This window comes from Podarcis bocagei (genome assembly GCF_964188305.1).
Source record: "Podarcis bocagei genome assembly, chromosome: W".
NCBI lineage: Eukaryota > Metazoa > Chordata > Lepidosauria > Squamata > Lacertidae > Podarcis > Podarcis bocagei.
The window spans coordinates 39135562-39158804 of NC_138131.1; the positions used below are offsets into that span (position 1 = coordinate 39135562).

The window sequence follows — 23243 nt, forward strand, 5'->3', positions numbered from 1 at the left end:
GGCATTGGAGTGTGCCCACTGCAGTGGGGAGTCGTATGTGTCACCAGTGCTCTGGGGAATGAAAGTAAATGAATGAATGCAAGTCCAACCTGCAATAAAATGTTGCACCATGGAGTGTTGCAGCTCAGGGTTCCAGCTACTCCGTTCTACCCCACCCCAAACAGTATTCAATTTCCACTAAGTATGCTAAGTTCACATTGGGCTATTTGGGGAGGGGGGAGTGTTCTCCTCTGAGGGATCTTATCCTATCCTATCCTATCCTATCCTATCCTATCCTATCCTATCTTCAAACCTTGCCGTTTTCTCCAGGCTTGCTGAGCCCTCCGTCTTGCACAGATGGTGCTGTTTTGGCCACATAAGGACCATAAGTGCTAAAAGAATGGAGATTGCTGCTTGTTTATGTGATTTAACGGCATGTACCTAGGCCAGGGTAGCCAACATCCCAAGAGCTTGTTGGACTCCAACTCCCATCAGCCCCAGTCACCATGGGATGATGGGAGTTTTAGTCCAACAACAGACAGAGAAGAGCCCCTTTGCAGCCCCTGCACTGTAAGGGCTAAGGGAATGAGGGTGAATCCAGAGGTCTGTGTGCCTTTGTTTATTTAAACCAGGAATGGGAGGCTCAGCCCAGGAGCCACATGCCACCAACCAGACCTCTCTCTCTCTGACCATTAGCACTCTCTCCAGGTCACAAGCCTCCCTGCCCCTGCTTTGTGCCCTCTTCAAGTGCTTTTGCCTGGCTGGAATGTGAGATCAAAGCCTCTTGCTTTCCTGGATGAAGATGGGGGCAGGGGTAGGTATAGAAACTTGGAGGGTATGTGGAGCTGGATTATAGCCTAATGCACAAAGAGTCCCTCCTGTTGCTCCACCCAGTTTTTGTATCTAACCCCATTCAACACTGGTACATGGCCCTCAGATGGTTATCAAATATGGCCCTTGCACTAAAAAAAAAAGCTTATCGGCCCCTGATTTTCCTGCCCCCCCCAGCCTGCCTTTCAACAACAAGGTCCCCAAGGCAGCTCAGAACAATTTAAAATGAACAACATGGAATGAAATTGCAACCATAAAATATAATTGCAAGCAGCTCAAGCAACAGTACCACGATCCCAAACAGCAGAAGGAAAACAATAGAAATGATTAATAGCAAAACAGCCATGTAGAAAACACACCAAAAGAAACATGCAAGGGGAACCAGCAGGCAGGAGTTGGGGAAATAGTTTCATGTGTGTTGATAGCATTAAGCAAAGCCCCAATAAACAGCGCTTAGTTTAACTATGGAACTCCCTCCCACAGGAGGCAGTGCTGACCACCAACATGGATGGCTTTTAAAGAGGACTGGATAAATTCACAGAGGAGGATAAAGCTATCAATGACAACTAGTCAGGACAACAGTGGAATTTGCTGCCAAGGAGTGTGGTGGAGTCTCCTTCTTTGGAGGTCTTTAAGCAGAGGCTTGACAACCATATGTCAGGAGTGCTCTGATGGTGTTTCCTGCTTGGCAGGGGGTTGGACTCGATGGCCCTTGTGGTCTCTTCCAACTCTATGATTCTATGATTCTATGATTCTATGACTATGTCCTGCTTCTGAATACCAGCTGCTGGAAACATGGGAGGAGAGTGCTTGGATCCTGCTTGCAGGTTTCCCACAGGCATCTGGTTGGTCACTGTGAGAACAGAATGCTGAACTAGATGCCCTTTGGCCAGATCCAACAGATTCTTATGTTCTTACGTTCTTATTTGTTCGCAGCAAAGCACACTCACCATTGATGTGTGGAATTTGCTGCCACAAGACTTGTTGAACCTAGGATAACTCAGTTGGTGCAGCATGGGACTCTTAATCTCAGGGTCATGGGTTCGAGCACCATGTTGGGTAAAAGATTCTTGCATGGCAGGGGGTTGGACTAGATGACACTCATGGGCCTTCCCAACTCTACAGTTCTGTGATTCAATGATGGACGAAAGGCTAGATAGGGATCTCCATCCTTTTCAGTAACATGCATTTGGGGACCCATTTCTTCATCATTGACCATATATTTGCATGGTGGAAGTATTGGTGGAAGTCCTGACCCACCAGCTGAAGACCTAGATGGCATTGAAGGGGGAGTATTTATTTAGCTAGTTGTTTTCTTACATTTATATCCTGCTTATATTTGGCATGAGTAAGCTGTCGCCTGCCCTTTTCCAGGTACCAAAATACTGATTCCAGACATTCCAAGCATAAGTCTGACCCTTCCCCCCGGAAAACCACAACTGTGTCCACCCTAATCCCAGAGCCCTTCAGGACAGAGGAGCAGAATGAAGGGAGCACCACCTCCAGAGCATGAGACCAGGCCTGATCCCTCACCCTGAGCACTTTGGAGGGGGTGGGGAATAAAACTTAAATACAGGGCACAAAAACAATGCCTTTTGTCATCTCCTTGTAGTGGCATGGTCTGTGGGGCAGCATTTGGAGAATACAAACAATTTCTTCTGTGTCTTTCTAATTCTCTGGAGTTTCTAAGAGAGGTGGCAACTGGCCTTTGCATTGCTATGCTCCCTAACCCTAATCATGCTAATACACAGCAAACAAAGGTCTTAGGATTTCAGTTACCAATCAAAGTAGCAATTGGTTGTGTCAGTCACCCATACCGCTGATGCTGCTTCTCTGGATGGAATGGAAATCTGGATGTAGATTTCAATAAGGAGTGGGGATGTTACTCAGCTTTCCAATTCCTCCTCTACCCCCTCCTTTTTGGAACATAAACAATGCCTCATGTCGCAATTCACTCCCAGGTTGCCCAGGCGATGCTGATGCAAGTGTGGAACCAGACTTGTTTATTTCCATATTACCATGGTTCTGGCAGAATACTCTCCCTCTCCCTCCCTCCCTCCCTCTCTCCCCCCCCTCTCTCTCTCTCTTTGTGTGCTGCTAATACAAGTCCTCCTTCCTTGCAAGTTACCAGCCCGGGGGGGGGGGGAGAGCCACAAGCCCAAAATACCACATTTTGTTTCATAAGACCCATGGGCATAGCTAAGGGGGGGGGGGGGACAGAGGGCAGCTGCTCCCTATCAAATAAAACAATAGAAATACTTAACTGACCAATCATGTCATTTCTGCCCCGCTAACAAAAGTCCTCGCTATGCCCATGCTAAGACCATGTTCCCCATTCCTTTGCCTTCATATGATATAGTATTCATTGATTTTTTTGGTTCCATTTTTTCGTTTTATTTGCAGCATTTGTATTCTAACCTTCCCCCATTCCCAGGAGCTCAGAGAGGGGTGTTTGCACAGGCTGCCTGGGCAACAATGACCACATCCCAGTTAAAATGAAACAAAAAGTCCAGAAAGCATAAAAAAATGAACCTCAAAGCAAAAGAGAATGTTTCTCAATATGAACAGAGGGATGGAGAGGAAATTCAGTTCCCTTAACATGAAACTGACCCAATTCACCCTTCCTTAAACAAGAGGCACACTGAAACGCAGCTTTCTTTTGAAATTTGCACTTCTTGGAATTTTGCCACATGGTTCTCCAACAAAAAACAATGTGGACATACTGTCAGGGAACTGACATCGGAGCAGAGGGGAGAGGCGAGGCTCCCGGACTCTGCAGGAGAGGGGACAAGTAAGGGAAGAGAGAGAACGTCATCTGGGGAAGGAAGTCCAGGTGACACCAGGAAGAAGGGAGAGGCAGAGAGCAGCTCGGACGTGAGGCTCCGAGACTCTTCCAGTGAAGTCAGTGAGGAGGGTGGAGGACCACCACTCGGCATGCCCACTCTGCGCAGAAGGCTTCCGCGCAGAGAGGCGAGGCGAAGGTTGTCCGTTAAGGAATTCTTTTTTTAAAAAAAATAAAATATTTATTGCAATTTTTTAAACAACGAACAAACCACCAAACATATAAAATACCATCACCATACAGACAGAAAAAGTCAAAGCAAAGTTAAGAAATAAACAAAGAATAAAAGAAGAATACATATAAAACACAGTTGTTCATAAGTCATATTTTCATAATCTTTGGACTTCCCCGCATCTCCCTTCCCTGCGTTCTCAGTCACATAGTTATAGACAGCAATTTATTACCTTATTTCAATTCTTATTTTGTAAATCTCGGATATTATGTCCCAACTTTTAAATAACTTTATCGTAAATTAAACTGCTTGATTTAAACATAATATTGCTTCAAATTTCATCATTTCCTTAAACCTCACTTATTCTCATATATTTTACAACAAAGTTTCTGCTGCCGTGTTACTTTCAATCGTGCATTCTCCTAACATTCATACAGTTTGTAGTGTTTTTGTAAATAGTCTTTAAATTTTTTCCAATCCTCTTCCACCGTCTCTTCTCCCAGGTCCCGGATTCTGCCAGTCATTTCAGCCAGTTCCATGTAGTCTATCAGTTGCGTCTGCCATTCTTCCAGTGTGGGTAAATCTTGGGTCTTCCAGTGCTTTGCAATGAGTATTCTTGCTGCTGTTGTTGCATACATAAAAAAGGTTCTATCTTTCTTTAACACCCCTTGGCCGACAATGCCCAAAAGGAAGGCCTCTGGTTTCTTAAGGAAGGTATACTTAAATACCTTTTTTAACTCATTATAGATCATTTCCCAGAAAGCCTTTACTTCCGGTCGGCGCCAGCGTTAATGGCGGTCCTCTTTCCGAGCTCCGGAGGAGGACTGCTCCACGAGTTCGGGTCTGACCCGCTACGGCAAGTGGGGGACCCCTAAAATCACAGGCGCGGATGCCTGTGAACAAGGAGACTCGGTGGGCACCAGAAGCGCCCCCCTTTACTGCCTTTTTAAAGGCTCCGGAACGGCATCGGGAGAGTGCGGTGCTGAGAGTCGCTACCCAGCCCGCAGAGTGAAGCCGCGTCGCCATTGACGGAGAGCGCCGATTCCTTCCTGCAAATTGAATTCGGATTGAAAACCCCGTGAGTAGGATTGAATGACTATCGGGAACTTTTAAATTTAAATTGGAAATTTGGCCGGAAACGGGGGAGGTTAAAATCAAGGAAGTCTGCCTTCCCCCGACTGCATGACAGATGAAGCAACGAAAAACAAAGAGCTGCATCTGAAGGGAAATAACAATAGGACTATTTAAGCCTGGCATTTGGATATAAATCTCCTCTCTAGCAGGCAGGGGCAGAGGGGAGGGAAAGTAACCTCATTAACCTGCATGATTTTTGAAAGAGAAAAACTTTCCGCTGCCTCAATCCCCTGAGACGGACTGTCAAAATAAGATACCAGGACAGTGAAAAGATTTTAGAAACTTGTTACAAGGCTACATAGTTGAGGACTTAACTGATACAAAGTTTTGGGGTTTTGCTGCTACAATATACCAGACTGGACTGTGTTGACAGAGAAACTACATAGAAAAAGTGTTGCAGCATTTATATTGAAGTTTCCTGGTTTCTTTGTTCTATATTCTTTGTTTCCTTCACTTGGACATTATGTTTTGCCCCCTCTAGAGGGCTGAGAAGTAACAGGTGCAGAATAACAGATTAAGACAGTGGGATTTTCCATTTGGAAATTGTTCCTGTGAGAACGTCCTTGGGACATGAGTGGCCCAGCAGAGGAGATAACTACGAGAGCTAAAGCAAAACAGCAGCAACAGCAACAGAAGAAAAGAGGCTCAATATCAAGTTTAACACCGACAGGTGCAGCTGGGCAGGAAAAAGTGACGGCTGTCTCCATGGAGTCAATGACACAGGCGTTACTCAAGATAAATCAATCCCTGGAAGCTTTGACACAGCAGAGTACAGAAAATTCACAAAAACTAACAGAATTAACAGCAAGGCTGGATTTGAATACGAAAAGTGTGATATCCAACACAGAATCTATAAATAAACTGATTGAAGAAAACTCGGCAACACGTAAAATCGCAGAGGATGCCAGAAAGATTGCTGAGGAGACACAGGAAAAATTAGAACCGTTTTCTAAAAAAGTGTATGAACATGATGCGGCCTTGTCTTTGATGGAATTACAGAGAAAGGAGAGAAATTTGAAATTAAGACTAATTCCTGAAAGTGAAGGAGACAGCCTTGTGGAGTTCCTTACACAAGAGTTTTCTGACTTTTGGCAGGAAGAATTGGAGGAAGAAGAATTTAAGATAATAACAGCATTTAGACTGGGCAGGAGACAAAACAGAAAGACTCCGAGGGATTGCCTGATTACTTTCAGATCCAAGGAAGAAAGAGACAAAATACTGAAACTACATTACCAAAAGGCCTTGGAAATTGGAAATTCTCATATACAGATTTCTAAGGACATCTCTGAATATATTTTGGAGGTGAGAACCTTCTATAAAGATCTGGTCTACCTGCTGAAAAAGAACAACATACTCTTCAGGTGGGAGTTTCCACAAGGACTGTCCTTTAACTACAAGGGAAAGAAGGTGAAAATAAAAACAATTCAAGACAAAGAGAAATTCTTGGAGAGAAACCACGAGGATCTGCAGAAGGGAACGGTAGACCCAATCTCAGAGCAAAAAAGATTAGTGGACATTCTGAATCTATCATTTGGGCTTAAACCACCACCATCAGAGGAAGAGCAACAACTTGGAGTGGTAGGAGGAGTAAGTGACAAATAACAAGATGGCCCTGCAATTCCTTAGTTGGAATTGTAATGGGCTGAACATGCCCACGAAAAGACGCCAAGTTTTTCATATTTTGAAAAGAGAACAATTGGATTTGATCTGTTTACAAGAAACCCATGTGACCAGGGTACACAGAAAACTACTTATAAATAAAAGATTAGGACAAGAATTAATCTCATCGGACAAAGTTAAGAAAAGAGGAGTGGTGATTTATGCAAAAGAGAAATTGGCCCCAAAAATGATGTTTAAAGATGAACAAGGAAGATACCTGGCAGTGGAAATACAAGTACAAGGAGAAAAATTGTTAATAGTTGGAATCTATGCACCAAATGAAGGGAAGGCGGAATTCTTCAAGAAGTTGCATGAAACTCTGATGGATTATTTGGACTATAACGTAGTAATTATGGGAGATATGAATGGTGTGGTTTCTACAAATATGGACAAGGCACAAAGACTGACAATCTCCAAGGAAGGGAGACTTCCGAAGACCTTCTTTGAAATGACTGAAAATATGGACTTAATAGATATTTGGAGAACAAGGAACCCTCTCGAGAGAGAGGGAACTTTTTTCTCTCAAGCAATGATGACCTGGACCAGAATCGACCAAATTTGGATTACTAGTGGGATGGCTCCAAAGATTAAAAAAATAGAAATCTGCCCAAAGACTTGCTCCGACCATAACGCCGTGAAGATGGAGATGAAACTTACAACAACTGGTCAATTCAGATGGAGGATGAATGACACCCTGTTTCGAGACGAGGAGATCCACAGAAAGGCCCAAAAAACCTTAAAGGACTATTTTGAAATAAATTTAAAGGCCGATGTAGAAAAAAGAGTGATCTGGGACGCAAGCAAAGCTGTGATGCGAGGATTTTTGATTCAACAAAATTCAATAAAAAAGAGAAAGCAAAATGAGAAGAAGGAAAAGATTTTGGAAAAGATAAAAGAAGGAGAGAAAAGATTAAGATCAAAACCAAAGTCCCAGGAGATTTTGAGAGAGATCAAGCTATATCAAACACAATATATGGAATTGATGAATCAAGAGATTGAGTGGAAGATAAAGCAAATGAGACAAAAGACATTTGAATCGGCAGATAAATGTGGTAAACTTCTCGCCTGGCAATTGAAGAAAAGACAGAAACTAAATACAGTTACAAATCTAGAAGTGGATGGAAAGAATATATCCAAACCCAACGAGATTAAAAATTGTTTCCTGAGTTATTTTAAAAAGTTATATTCACAAGGATCACAGAATGAAGAGGACATAGATGAATTCCTTAAAAAATATGGATTACAAAAAAATCTCTCATCAAAGTAAGGTGGATCTAAATCAGAGAATAACAGAACAAGAGATAGAGGGTGCCATTCAGAACATGCAATTGGGCAAATCTCCAGGACCAGATGGACTGACTTCCAGATACTACAAAGCTTTGAAGGAGTGGTTGGTGCAACTGCTAAAGGAAGTCTGTAATGAGATTTTAGAGGGGAAAAGGGCGCCAGAATCGTGGAAAGAAGCGTATATTACACTCATACCAAAGACAGAGACTGAAAAGACTCAACTTAAGAACTACCGCCCAATATCATTACTTAATGTGGATTACAAAATTTTTGCAGACATTTTGGCAAAAAGATTGAAAAGAGTGTTGATGGAGAAGATTCATAAGGACCAAGCAGGCTTTCTCCCTAAAAGGCATTTATCAGACAATGTGAGGAACATAATAGACATTTTGGAACTACTAGAGGTGAATATAAACACTAAAGCAGTTCTGATTTTTGTGGACGCGGAGAAAGCCTTTGACAATATCTCTTGGAGTTTTATGAAAAAGAATCTTCATGGGATGGGGGTAGGCCAAGGATTTGAGAATGGTATGGGTGCGATATATTCTGAACAAAAAGCTTGAGTGTAAAGTTGTTTAAAGTATCTCTGGAAGCACTTTCTAATCTCCACAGGATTCTGAATGTTTTTCCCTTCAATCTCTAAGTTGGTAACCGTATTTAGTTTTTGTCTCTTTTTCAGCTGCCATGCTAACAGCTTTCCACATTTATTTGCCGATTCAAATGATCTTTGTTTCATTAACTTGATTTTCCACTCCACTTCCTGATTTATCAATTTAGAGTATTGTACTTGGTAGAGTTTAGTTTCTCTCAGAATCTCCTTTGACTTCGGTTTCGATCTTAACTTTTTCTCGCATTCCCTAATTTTCTCCAAAATCTTTTCCTTTTTCTCGTTCTGTGCTCTTTTCTTTATGGTGTTCTGTTGTATCAGAAACCCCCTCATTACAGCTTTACTTGCGTCCCAGATTACTCTTTTTTCCACCGTGGTGTTCAAATTTATTTCAAAATAGTCCTTCAAAGCTTTTTGGGCCTTTTTGATAATCTCCTGATCTCTGAGCAGGGTGTCATTCATCTTCCATCTAAAGGAGCCGGTTGTAGTTAGTCTCATATCCATCTTTACTGCGTTATGGTCGGAGCAAGTCTTTGGGCAGATTTCCACTTTTCTGATCTTGGGTGCCAGACCTCTAGTTATCCAGATTTGGTCGATTCTTGTCCATGTCAGTTGGGCTTCAGAAAAGAATGTTCGTTCTCTTCCTAGGGGATTTTTTGTCCTCCAGATATCAATCAAGTCCATATTGTCAGTCAGTTCAAAAAAAGTTTTAGGTAGTCTGCCATCTTTTGTCAAGCTTTGGCCATGTGACTTATCCATATTTGTAGACACCACCCCATTCATATCTCCCATCATAATGATGTTATTATAGTCCAGATAGTCCAGCATTGTCTCATGCAGCTTCTTATAAAATTCTGATTTCCCTTCGTTCGGTGCATAGATTCCCAGTATCAAGAACTTTTCACCCTGGGTTTGAATTTCGATTGCCAAAATTCTTCCTTGTTCATCTTTAAAAAGGAATTTTGGTGATAGGCTCTCCTTTGCATAAATCACCACTCCTCTCTTTTTGACTCGGTCTGTTGAAATAAATTCTTGGCCTAATCTTTTGTTAATTAACACTTTTCTGTGGAGCCTAGTCACATGTGTTTCCTGTAGGCAAATAATGTCCAATTGTTCTTTCTTTAATATATGGAATATCCTTCTCCTTTTTTTCCGGGGAATTTCCACCATTAATGTTCCAGCTAAGAAGTTGCAGAGACATCCTGGGCGAGTCTGTTATTCTGTAGAGGGTGGTGTTTCTTTCTTCTGTTCCTCAGATCCCAAAGGTGTAGGTGCAGGCGGTGGCGGTGACCAAGCCTCAGGCCCTGTAATCACTTTCTGAAGGTCTTCTCCGTAATCATGCAGGAACTTATCTTTATCCTCGGGTGTTTTAATTTTCACCTTCTTCCCTCTGAATGTGAAAGATAATCCTTGAGGAAATTCCCACCTGAAAAGGATTGAGTTACTTCTCAACAGTTTGGTTAGTTCTGTATAGGTGGTTCTTAGATCCAAAAGTTGTTTAGGGATATCTTTGTAAATTTCCGCTCTCCTTCCCTGGATTACAAGTGATTTTTCGTAATGTAAGCTTAGTATTTTATCCTTCTCTTCCTTAGATCTCAAAGTAATCAAACAGTCTCTGGGTCTGTCCTTCCTTGCTACTCTTCCAAGTCTGAAGGCACTAACGATTTTAAAGTCCTTGTCTTCCTCCAAGTTCCAAAACTTGGAAAGTTCTTTTGTCAAATATTCCATTAAATTCCCTTGTTCCAGTTCTAAAATTGATCTCAGCCTCAGATTATTTTCCTGACTGCGTAATTCAATCATAGACAGGTAGGCCTGATGTTCACCAATCTGTTTAGTCAGTGGTTTAACCTCCTCCTTCACTGCTTCCACTTTCTGGTTAACTTGCTCAGCCAATTTACGATTCTCTGTGGTAGCTTTACGATTCTCTGTAGTAGCTTCAAAAAGCTTCCCAATTGATTGTGCATGTAAGGTCACTTGTTCAGTTAATTTATTTAGGCTGGCAGTATTTTGGTCAATCTTTGCCAATTGTACATCCACTTTTTTGTCCAATGTTTCCAACTTCTCCAAGATTTTGTCTAGTACTGATTCGTTTCCTCCAGCTGCCATGCCTTCTGATAAAGTCAGCTCAGTTTCTAATTCTTGTGTTCCCAAAACAGTAGGAACAGATGATCTGCGCAACTGGGAAGTTAATGTTGATTGAGTTAATTGTTTAGCTTTAGCTTTGGCCGATCTTGTTTTCCCAGTGCCACTCATTCCACTCCTGTCTGCGTACCAAGGTCAGATTTAGTATGCTCCCATGGGAATCCACAAGCCCAGAGAGTAAACAACAAGTTAAAGGAAGAAAAAAGAGAAAAAACAAGTCCCAACCAGTTGTAAATCCAAAATCCACCAGGGGGAGTTCAAACAAATCTTGAGGAGAACAAAGGAAATTTTTCCAATAGTTGTTCCAAAGCTTAAAAGCTTAAAAAAGTTTTGCCAAAATCCAACAGTATCCAACCACTCATAAATTTCAAGAAAGACCTTCCGCTCTTCTTTATAGCCAGCAGAGTGAGTCCTTATTTAAACAAAGTTTCAGGAAAAGTGCCAGATAATAGTGTTTCAAAGTAGCTAGTCCAGTAACACTCAAAAGTAACAGTTCAGAGTAGCAAAAATCAAGTCCGCAAACTGACAGCTCTAATAGTTTGGCAGTCAAGTACCTGGGTTTCTTTAAATAATTTTGTAAATCCACAGGGAGAGGAAAAACTAAGTTCAAAGCAAAGCAGAAAAAAAAGTTTAAATCCCTTAGTACCTATAGCGACAGTTCAGGTCATGCACGAAATTGAAACTTTTAAATTCCTCTTCAAAGGCTTCAGATCAAAGTAATTCTTATGCTGGAGGAAATTTAGGAGACACCCACTCACGGATTCTGCTAGCGACTGAGCAGCAGCGCAAAGGGCTGCTCAGTCAGGGAAAGACACAACCACACCTAAGCGGTTTGGAACGGCTGGAGATTTACACACAAGCAACCCCATTTCCCGTGACAGCAATCTGTGAGTCCTTTACGTTGCTTGTGTGCAAGAGGACCGGGGTACAGTCATGAGTCAAACCGGAGGAGCCGGCGCAGGAGAGGGGGCCAAAGGCGGACAGAGTCTGGAGGAGAGAAACCGAGACTTGGAGCAGCAACTGGCTCTACTAGCCGCGCGGCTGGATGAAAGGAGGACACATGACGCCCAGGGGAAGATTACCCCCATCGCAAGAAAGGTACGGGGACTTGTGCGGACTTTTGGGGGCAACCCCAGAGATTATAACGCTTTTAAGACTGAAGTGCAGTATGCGCTGGATCTGCAGCACGATGACTTTGCCGACGATGGGGGAAGAGTCGCTTTCGTGGTGGGGCACCTGCAGGGGAGGGCCAGAGATTGGGTCCGACCCTTAATGGCGGCGGAGAACGCGGCTTTGAAGGACCTGAGAAAGTTTTTTAGCGCGATGGATCACATGTTCGCGAGCGATGTTGAAGAGAGTGTGACTCGTAAAGAACTGATGGGGTGCAAACAAGGAAACCAGTCAGTGAGAGAGTACTGGTCGAGATTTGCTATGCTGATCCATAAACTTGGGTGGGATCTGAGTTCTCAACCAGTACAAATGTTATTTGAGGAGGGCTTATCCTCTTGGGTGAGAGACGAACTTTCCCGCTCACCCCGCCCGGAATCGATGGACCAGCTGACCAAGTTGGCGCTCGCTGTAGGAGTCAGGCAAAAGACGCGCGCGCTGGAAAGGCGGGAAGGGAGAGCAGAGCGTTGGCATGACAACCGCACTCCAGACGTGCCAGCGTCTACTGTGCCACCCGAGGAGCCAATGGAGATTGGAGGAGCGCGTGCGCGCGGGTTTTCAAACTCCAGCGAGGTGCGTAAGAAGGAGGGGAAAACCAGTAAGAGGTGTTTCCTATGCCAGCAGCCGGGACATTTTGCCAGAGTATGCCCTCAGAAGAAGGCGTGGCAAGGAATGGTGGGGGCAGTGGGGAGTGAGGAGGAAAAGAAAGAGGCGCCGGGAAACGGCCGTGCTTGGCTGCAGGAAGGAGGGCACAGCAGCCAGGCGAGCAACCAGTAGTAGTGCCCAAACCAGACCCCCCCCGAGCAGCCATCGCAATAGAGGTGGTGCTAGAACTCCCAAACGGACACCCCATCAAAGTGAAGGCGCTGCTGGATTCAGGCAGCTCTTGCAACTTCTTTAGCAAGGATTTTGCGCTAGAACACCAGCTACAGGTGGTGCCTCTAGAACATCCCCTGCAAGTAACCACGATAGATGGGAGAGAACTTTTGGGAGGGGAAGTGACCCACCAGACCCCGCCCATGAAAATGACAGTTTCCAGACACACTGAGACAATTGTCTTTCACGTAGCCACCTTAGCAGGACCACCTATCATACTGGGAATGAGTTGGCTGGCACTGCACGACCCAGTAGTAGGGTGGCACCAGCGGACAGTCACCTTTGGGTCAGCTCACTGCGTAGAGCATTGCCACGGAGGGGAAGGCCTGAGGATGGCAGTAGCCAGGGTGGCAGGGATGGCAGTAGGGGAAAAAGGGAAGATACCACCTCAGTATGCGGACTTGGAAGAAGTCTTCAGCGAGAAGGAGGCGGATCGGCTACCCCCCCACAAGCCCTTTGACTGCCAGATCAACTTGCTCCCAGACGCTTAGCTGCCAGTGGGCAAGCTGTACGCCATGTCAGATAGGGAGATGCAGGAATTGCGGAAGTTTATTGACAAGAACCTGAAGCGAGGGTTCATAAGGGAATCGAGGGCGGTGGAGGGTAGTCCAGTGTTCTTTGTGGACAAGCGAGACTCCCATGAGCCCAGGCTCGTAGTGGACTACCGTGGATTGAACAGGGTGTCGGAACCAGTGACCTTCCCAATGCCCAGAATTGATGACATTTTGGCCAGGGTAAGGAAGGGGAAGATTTTTACCAAGCTGGACCTTCGGGGGGCGTACAACTTGATAAGGATGAGGGAGGGGGATGAATGGAAAACCACCATGTTCACCCCTCTGGGAGCCTTTGAGTACTTAGTTATGCCCTTCGGATTACAATCGGGATCGAGCACCTTTCAAGCTTTCATGCACCACGTGCTGGGGTCCCTGCTGTACAAGAATTGTGTAGCCGTCCTGGACGACGTCCTAATCTACTCAGAGAACGAGGAGCAGCATGTAAAAGACGTTAGGGAAGTGCTGAAGAGACTGCAGGAGCACCAGCTGTGGGTCAAATTGGAGAAGTGCCAATTCCACGCTCGAGAGGTGGAGTTCCTTGGCTATCGGTTGTCAGACAAGGGCTTGGCCATGGACCCGGGGAAGGTGCAGGCCGTGCTAGAATGGAAGCCTCCCAAGAACAGGAAGGACGTGCAGAGGTTCTTGGGGTTTGCAAATTTCTACAGGAAGTTCATCAAGAACTTCGCCCATCTAACGGCACCCATAACGGATTGTCTCAGCAGTAAGAAGAAGTTCGAATGGACAGAAGAGGTCCAGCGTTCCTTTGAAAACCTTAAGAGGGCTTTCGCGTCGGAAGAGCAGCTCCTACATGTGGATCTGCGGAAGCCGATGAGGCTAGAGACGGACGCGCCAGACAGAGCTGTGGGGGGCATATTGCTCCAGCAGGAAAATGGGGAACAGTGGAAGCCGTGTGCCTTCTTTTCCAGGAAGCTGAACAAGTCAGAGCAAAACTATACAGTGTACGATCGGGAACTGCTGGCAATTCACGAGGCCTTTCGACGATGGAGACATTTTCTCATAGGCGCACAGCACAAAGTCCAGGTGTGTACTGACCACAAGAACCTGGAATATTGGAGAACGGCGAGAGTGCTGAACCAACGACAGGTGCGGTGGGCACAGGAGTTTTCCAAGTTTAATTTTGAGATTAGGTACGTGCCTGGGAAGGAAAATGTCAGAGCAGACGCCCTCTCCCGCAAGCCCGAATACGCAGAAGGGGAGGGAGGGCCAGAAGCACGTCATGTCATTCCCGAGGGCAGATGGGTGTGTGGGGGAGTGTTTGTCGGGAGGCAAGAGCTGGCCGGGTTGACGAGGGATGATCAATATGCACAAACCAAAATCCGAGAAATTGGTATCACTGGGGAAACTCAGGGGGGGTTCGAAGTAAAGGACGGGGCACTGTACTATAAGGGTGCATTGTACATACCTGAGGGGGATTTGAGGAGCAGAATACTCAAACAACTGCATGACAACCCCACGGCAGGACATTTTGGACAACATAAGACAATGCTACTGGTCACCAGGCAGTTTTGGTGGCCACGGGTGAGGGAAGATGTGAAGGAGTATGTACGTGGGTGCCAGTGCTGCCAGAGAGCAAAGGGGGAGAGGACAGCACCTGCAGGGTTACTGGAGCCCTTACCCACACCAGGGAGGCCATGGGAGGTGGTATCAATTGACTTTATGACGGACTTACCCAAAGCCAGGGGGAAAACGGCAGTAATGGTGGTAGTTGACTTGATGACCAAAATGTGCCATTTTATTGCGTGCTCGCATGCGGTGACTGCAGAAGAAACAGCAAAGCTGTTTGTAGAGCATGTTTTCAGGTTGCATGGCGCCCCCTTGAGGATTTTATCCGACAGAGGCCGGCAATTCACGTCCAGATTCTGGAGGAAGCTCATGAGTCTGCTGGACGTCAAGGTTGGGTTCTCAACGGCCAGACATCCAGAAACCAATGGACAAGCAGAGAGAGCTAACAGCATACTTCAACAATATCTACGCTGCTACGTCAGCGAGAGGGAGAAGGATTGGGTGGACAAATTAGCGCTGGCTGAGTTTGCATACAATAACGCAGAACATGTGTCCACAGGGATGAGTCCGTTTATGGCGAATTACGGGTGTCACCCCAGGGCTTTCCCCGGGGAAGGGGAGGGAAGTTGGAGTGTTCCCGCAGCTGAAAAATTTGTGGAAGAAATGGAGGCTTTACACCAACAGCTTAAGTTAAACCTGGAAAGGGCCAAGGAAGAGTACAAGAGGCAGGCAGACAAGCACCGCAGAGAGGGAGAAACCATAAGAGTGGGGGACCAGGTGTGGTTGTCTACCAAAGGGTTGCCGTTCAAAGGAGGGTGCAAGAAGCTAAGGCCAAAGAAACTGGGACCGTTCGAAGTAGCCCAGCAAGTTAATCCAGTGGCCTTTAGGCTCAAATTGCCATCTCACATGAAACTGCACCCCATGTTCCACAGGTCCTTACTCTCACCGTTCAGGGAGGGGAGGGAATTTCTGGGTCAGCAAAGTGAAACACCCTTGCATCCACAGATGGAGGAAAGGGAATTCAGTGGCCATGCAGCTGAAATTCTTGATTCCAGGTGGAGAGGGGGACGAGTGGAATATTTGGTGGCGTGGGAGGGGGAGCCAGAAGCGGAAAACGCATGGGTCCCAGCAGAAGAGATTAGGGATGAGTATCTGCAGGAGGAGTTTCATAGCAGGTATCCGGGAAAGCCCAAACCACCAGAGAGGTTCTGGGGGGAGCAATTTGGCACCACCGATGAAGAGGAAGAGTTTGAGGGTTTTCCCGCCTCCGAAGAGGAGGAAGGGGAATTGTCCGAAGAAGAATCCAACTGGGGAGATAGGGGAGAGAGAAGAGACAGCAGCAAATGGAGAGGGGTGTTTGAATCATCAGATGGAGGGGAGAGTTCCTTCCGGGGGTTTCCTGCATCACCGTCCGAGGAAAGGACGGGGGGGTTGGAGGGCCCTGGGAGGGAGGTGGATGTCAGGGAACTGACATCAGAGCAGAGGGGAGAGGCGAGGCTCCCGGACTCTGCAGGAGAGGGGAAGAGTAAGGGAAGAGAGAGAACGTCATCTGGGGAAGGAAGTTCAGGTGACACCAGGAAGAAGGGAGAGGCAGAGAGCAGCTCGGAGGCGAGGCTCCGAGACTCTTCCAGTGAAGTCAGTGAGGAGGGTGGAGGACCACCACTCGGCATGCCCACTCTGCGCAGAAGGCTTCCGCGCAGAGAGGTGAGGCGAAGGTTGTCCGTTAAGGAATTCTTATGCTGGAGGAAATTTAGGAGACACTCACTCACGGATTCTGCTAGCGACTGAGCAGCAGCGCAAAGGGCTGCTCAGTCAGAAAAAGACACAACCACACCTAAGCAGTTTGGAACGGCTGGAGATTTACACACAAGCAGAAATGTGTTATTTTGGGGGAAATTGCTTGGAAAGAAATTAGGGGAAATGAGAACTAAAATTGTGTGTGTGTGTGTGTGTGTGTGTGTGTGTGTGTGTGTGTTTATTGGCTTATATAAACAAGAATAACATTATACAAGTTTTCTCATGTCATTAGTATGTCACAAAAATAGCATAATAATTGTGGAAAAATATCTGCAACATATGTTTCATTATTAGTGATCAGTGTATAAGTTCTTGGTTTATGAACTGGTTTAAACAATTAGGAAGAAGAAGAAGAAGAAAAAGAAAAAAGAGGGAGAGGGGTGGGGTCGGGTGGTTATGCTTCTCTTATTCTACTTACCGCATTTTTCGCTCTATAAGACACACTTTCCCCTTCCTAAAAAGTAAGGGGAAATGTGTGTGCGTCTTATGGAGCGAATGCAGGCGGGAGGCTCTGCTCAGTGCTTCCTTTTATTAGCCGTGTGGAGCTTGTGTGCGGCTCTTGGCTTTTCCCCAGGGAAAGAGCGCTTCACAGGCTCTTTAAAGGGAGCACAGGTCTTGGGGGAGCCTTAGCCATGCGCAAGTTCTCCCGGGCAACAGAAGCCTTCATCCCGCTGCCGGGGGCTGCGTGTGGCTATCCCAGAAGCCAGGACAGCAAGCGGGATCACTGCGATCTCGCTTGCTGTCCTGGCTTCTGGGATTCAGAATATTTTTTTTCTTGTTTCCTCCTCCAAAAACTAGGTGCGTTTTATGGTCTGGTGCGTCTTATAGAGCAAAAAATATGGTAGTGTGTGTGAGGGGTTGTGTCAGCATTACTTGTATGAGTTCTTTTACTATTCACTTGTATGGGGAATTATACTTAAAATTATATAGAACACAATAACTATACAGTGGTACCTCGGGTTACATACGCTTCAGGTTACAGACTCTGTTAACCCGGAAGTAGTACCTCGGGTTAAGAACTTTGCTTCAGGATGAGAACAGAAATTGCACGGCGGCAGTGGAAGGCCCCTTTAGCTAAAGTGGTGCCTCAGGTTAAGAACAGTTTCCGGTTAAGAATGGACCTCCGGAATGAATTAAGTTCTTAACCCGAGGTACCACTGTATATGAAAATGAAAAATGGATATGTAGGTCAACATTTAATTACCCTAGAATCATTTTATCCAATTCATCCGAGCAGAAGCAACAACCACTGGACAGATGATCTTAGGATTCAACATGCTAATTTCCAGCAGTGTTCTCAAACTTGCAATTGCCAGTAGTGTGGCACCTCTGTTTTTGGTTCAATATAACAATTTAAACATTGTATATTTGTCTATTAAGGGTTTTTCCCCAAAGCTAAGTACAACAAAATAAAATACAGATACAGAAGTATGCAAAGGAACACAAATGAAACACAAAAATTTCCTTTGCTGGGGGCAGCATGGAAGAAAAAGAAAAATTGATGTCCTCAGAAGGCATGTAAAAGGTGAGTTCAGGTAAGTGCATGGCCCTTGAGGTCTCTTTCAACTCTATGATTCTATGATTCTATGATTCTAGACAAGCCATAGGTTCTGAAAAACCATGGGTACAATTTAAAAAACCTACTTTTTTCTTACAACAGTCTTCCAAGGTAGGCCAGTATCACTTTCCTAACATAGCAGTGAGGTGACTGAGACTGAGAGGGAAGGTTCTTGCATCAAGTTACAAAATACATAAGAAGCTGCCTCGATACTCGCTCAGAATATCTGAATGGAATTAAATCTATCTATTCCGAACAATTCGCTAGATTAATAATTAACAATACTTTTAACGGAAAGAATTGAGATAACGAAGGGGACAAGGCAGGGCTGCCTGCTATTGCCATTATTATTCATAACAACACTAGATGTTCTGCTGAAAAAAATAACTGAAACAAAAAGAGTAAAAGGTATAGAAATTGGTTTAAAAGAATACAAATATAAAGCTTTTGCAGATGATGTAGTGTTGACGTTGGAACAACTAATAAATAGTTCAATTGAGGCAATGGAAAAAATAGAAGAATAGTGTCATCTTGCTGGATTTAAATTTAATAAGAGCAAAACAAAACTACTAACAGAAAACATGGATAGTAAAGAAATAGAAGAGTTACAAATGAAAACAGGACTAACAATTGCAAAAAAAGTAAAATACTTGGGGGTATGGCTAATGACAAAAAACATCAACTTATATAAAGATAATTACGAAAAGGTGTGGACAGAGATTAAACAAGACCTGGAAATTTGGACCAGAATGAAATTATCGTTGATGGACAGAATTGCTGATATTAAAATGAACATGCTTCCGAAACTGTTAATCTTATTCCAGACCATTCCTATTATATGTGGAACGAAACAATTTGACATCTGACGAAAACTTATTTCTAAATATATCTGGCTGGGAAAGAAACCTAGGATCAAATATAAAATCCTGACTGATGCAAAAGAAAGAGGTGGATTCTCCCAGCCAGATCTAAAAATTTATTATGAAGCATCTTGTTTTTGTTGGTTGCGTGATTGGATAGCATTAGACAATGAGGAGGTACTAGATTTAGAGGGATTCGATAATAGATACGGGTGGCACGCCTACCTGTGGTATGGAAAGACAAAAGTTCACAGAGGGTTTCTGCACCACATCATTAGAAAATCCTTGTATGAGGTATGGACTAGACATAAAAATCTCTTAGAACGTAAAACTCCGTGAGGTCTGACCAGAGCAGAATACAGTAGCACTATTACTTCCCTTGATCTAGATGCTATACTCCTATTGATGCAGCCCAGAATTGCATTGGCTTTTTTAGCTGCCGCGTCACACTGTTGGCTCATGTCAAGTTTGTGGTCAACCAAGACTCCTAGATCCTTTTCACATGTACTGCTCTCAAGCCAGGTGTCCCCCATCTTGTATTTGTGCCTCTCATTTTTTTTGCCCAAGTACAATACTTTACATTTCTCCCTGTTAAAATTCATCTTGTTTGTTTTTGCCCAGTTCTCTAATCTGTCAAGGTCATTTTGAAGTGTGATCCTGTCCTCTGGGGTGTTAGCCACCCCTCCCAGTTTGGTGTCATCTGCAAATTTGATCAGGATGCCCTTGAGTCCATCATCCAAGTCGTTGATAAAGATGTTGAATAAGACCGGGCCCAAGACAGAACCCTGTGGCACCCCACTAGTCACTCTTCTCCAGGATGAAGAGGAACCATTGATGAGCACCCTTTGGGTTCGGTCAGTCAGCCAGTTACAAATCCACTGAGTGGTAGCATAGTCAAGACCGCATTTTACCAGCTTCTTTACAAGAATATCATGGGGCACCTTGTCGAATGCCTTGCTGAAATCAAGGTAGGCTACATCCACTGCGTTCCCTTCATCTACCAGGCTTGTAATTCTGTCAAAAAACGAGATCAGGTTAGTCTGACATGACTTATTTTTCAGAAATCCATGCTGACTATTGGTGATCACAGCATTCCTTTCTAGGTGCTCACAGACTGTTTGCTTAATGATCTGCTCCAGAATCTTCCCTGCTATTGATGTCAGACTGACTGGGCGGTAATTATTTGGGTCCTCTCTTTCCCCCTTTTTGAAAATAGGGACAACATTTTCCCTCCTCCAGTCTGCCGGGACTTCGCCTGTTCTCCAGGAATTCTCAAAGATGACTGCCAGTGGTTCTGAGATCACATCTGCCAGTTCTTTTAATACTCTTGGATGCAGTTCATCTGGCCCTGGAGACTTGAATACATCTAAACTAGCCAAGTATTCTTGTACTATCTCCTTAGTTATTCTGGGCTGTGTTTCCTTTGCTGAATCATTTGCTCCAAATTCTTCAGGTCGGGCATTGTTTTCTTTATCGGAGAAGACTGAGGCAAAGAAGGCATTGAGGAGTTCAGCCCTTTCTGTGTCCCCTGTTTGCATTTCACCATCTTCTCCTCTGAGTGACCCCACTGTTTCTTTGTTCTTCCTTTTGCTACGAACATACCCATAAAAGCCTTTTTTGTTGCTTTTAACCTCTCTAGCAAGCCTGAGTTCATTCTGTGCTTTAGCTTTTCTGACTTTGTGTCTACACGCGCTGGCTATTTGCTTGAATTCCTCTTTGGTGGTTTCCCCCCTTTTCCATTTTTTGTACACATCCTTTTTTAATCTTAATGAGGTCTCTGTTATTCTTCTCTCCCTTAATTTTGACCCAAATGCTCTCACTTTGGCTTTGAGGTTCTAAATCTTGGATCTCTTCACAGGTATACACATCCCTGACATATAACGCCACTCCTCCTCCTTTCTTGTCTGGTCTGTTTCTCTGAAATAGATTGTATCCCCCCATTATTACATTCCAATTGTGGGACTTATCCCACCAGGTTTCAGTGATGCCTATTATGTCATATTTAGTTTGCTGTACCAAGAGCTCAAGCTCATCTTGTTTATTTCCCATGCTTTGCGCATTAGTGTACAGACATTGAAGTCCATTAATCATTCCCCCGTGTCTCTTATTTAAGGATTTTTTCCTCCCACCACTAGGTCTGCGTGCTGTTTGCTCCATTTGGTCTATGACATGTTACTGGAGGGGGATGGTAAATTAAAGTTAAAATCATTCAAAGAATTGAGAGGATAATTAACCGATTGGTTACAATACCACCAATTACAAGATATCTTTAAGAAAGACAATAAAAGCAATGGTTTTAGTAACATCCAATTAAGACAGAACTGCTGGGTAGTAATAAGAAAATGATATCAAAAATGTATAAGGTACTACTAGAGTGCAAAACAAAGGATGAGGAGGTAAAGAGTGTGGTGATAAGATGGGCACAGGATCTGGGGCATAATATTGATTTTGAGAGGTGGCAGGTAATGTGGAATAAAACAATCAAATTTACGGCATGTGTGGCACTTAAAGAAAACTGAATGAAAATGATGTACCGTTGGTACATCACACCAAGTAAATTAACCAAAATGTATAGAAGCCAAGATAAATTATGTTGGAAATGTAGGGAAGAAGAAGGGAATTTCCTACATATGTGGTGGACTTGTACCAAAGTTAAAATCTTCTGGGATACTATTTATAATGAATTTAAAAAGGTCAATACCTTTTAAAATTCATTATAAATAGTAAAAAGCCAGAAGTATTTGTATTAGGATTAATTGACGAGGAAATCCACCAAAAAGATGTTAACCTATTCATGTACTCCACAACGGCGGCAAGAATCCTTCTGGCCCAAAAATGGAAACAGCAAGAGCTCCCCACTCTAGACGACTGGCAGATAAAGATGGTAGAGTACGTGGAACTGGCAAAGTTGACGGAGAAAATTAGGAACCGACCCGCTGAAAGATTTCAAAGGGACTGGAGCAAATTTATAAATTATTTGAAAGAAAGTTGTAAACACCTAAAAACGTTTGTAACATTAATGTGAAATGTTTTGTAATGTGGAAAGAAGGAGCTAATTTACAAATGAAAGGGTGATTGTTAAATGATTATATATGGTAAAGAAGTGATTATAGAAATGTGACAAATATGTTAAACTAATAGGAAAGTCAGAAAGAATGATGGAAGGAAGTCGATGCTCGCTTGGAGCAGTAATATAAGCTTGGGATATGTATTATAAAATGAAATGAAATATGGAAAACTTAATAAAAACCATGATTTAAAAAACAACAACAACAGAATATCTGTCCGCATAGCCCTGATGGGGTCTCAGGGAGTGACAATTCTTCCCTAGTTCTTATTTAATCAGAGATGCCAGGGAAGGGACCTGGGACCTTCTGCATGCCACCGAGCTACAAAGCCATTTCCGGCTTCAAGGAGATGGGGTTGCGGGCTTGCTCCACCCCACTCCCGCGCGGGGGTTGGTTCTTCCCCCCGCGCGAGAACAGGGAATCCCCGGGCGTGTCGCTGAACCGGCCAGCCTATTGGCTGGCCGGGGAGGCGGGACCTTGCCTATATAAGGCCGGGCACGCCCGGGGATCGCCCTCTTCTCACCTGGACCCCAGAGAGGTTTTTCTTTTCTTCACGTTTATCCCTGCGCCAGCGCCGCAATCCTCTACCTTCGCCTCGCCTCGTGCGCCCATCCCTGCAGGAGTAGGAATCACTCGCAAACAGAGCTGAATTCACTTCGGATTACCGGGTAGCGCCGCGGAAAGGAGGCCGTGGGAGAGGACGGCTGCGCAGAAATTCTTTGCTTCGCTTGTCTGACTGTGGAGCTACACAGCGGATACCCTAACCCTAAGACCGCGGACCGCACCGGGAGTGTAGCCTCTCCTTCAACAAGGAAGATTGGTAAAGTACCGCTGCGGCTCCCGTTCCCGGCTACCCTTCCTATCACCCACCTCCTTCCCATCACAAACCTCCCTCGCTGTCCCCGTCTGGTCCCTGGTTCCTTTCGTGGCATCCGCCCTTTATACACTGTTCTCCCTCCGCTCGCCTTAACACTGCCCTTCCCCCGCTCGCCTTCGGACATTATTGGGACCCCTGCCACCCCCCGACCGGCTACCGTTCCTCCTTTCTCCGCCTCTCTGCTGCGGGTTCGCCTGCTGCTTTCCATCCTTCCCTCCTTACAAGTCATCGTTGCTGCTTACTGCGCCCTCCCCTTGTCCTCGGCTTTGCGTACCGCTGTGTTTATTGCTTGATTTCCTGATTCGCGGC

At 44.7% G+C, this 23243-nt stretch overlaps 1 long non-coding RNA gene across 1 annotated transcript in view; it reads left to right on the forward strand.

The window, feature by feature from the left end:
* Window positions 1-23243, forward strand: part of LOC308577917 — a 670159-nt gene that overhangs the window by 378164 nt on the left and 268752 nt on the right. The gene's annotated exons all lie outside the window — the stretch shown is intronic.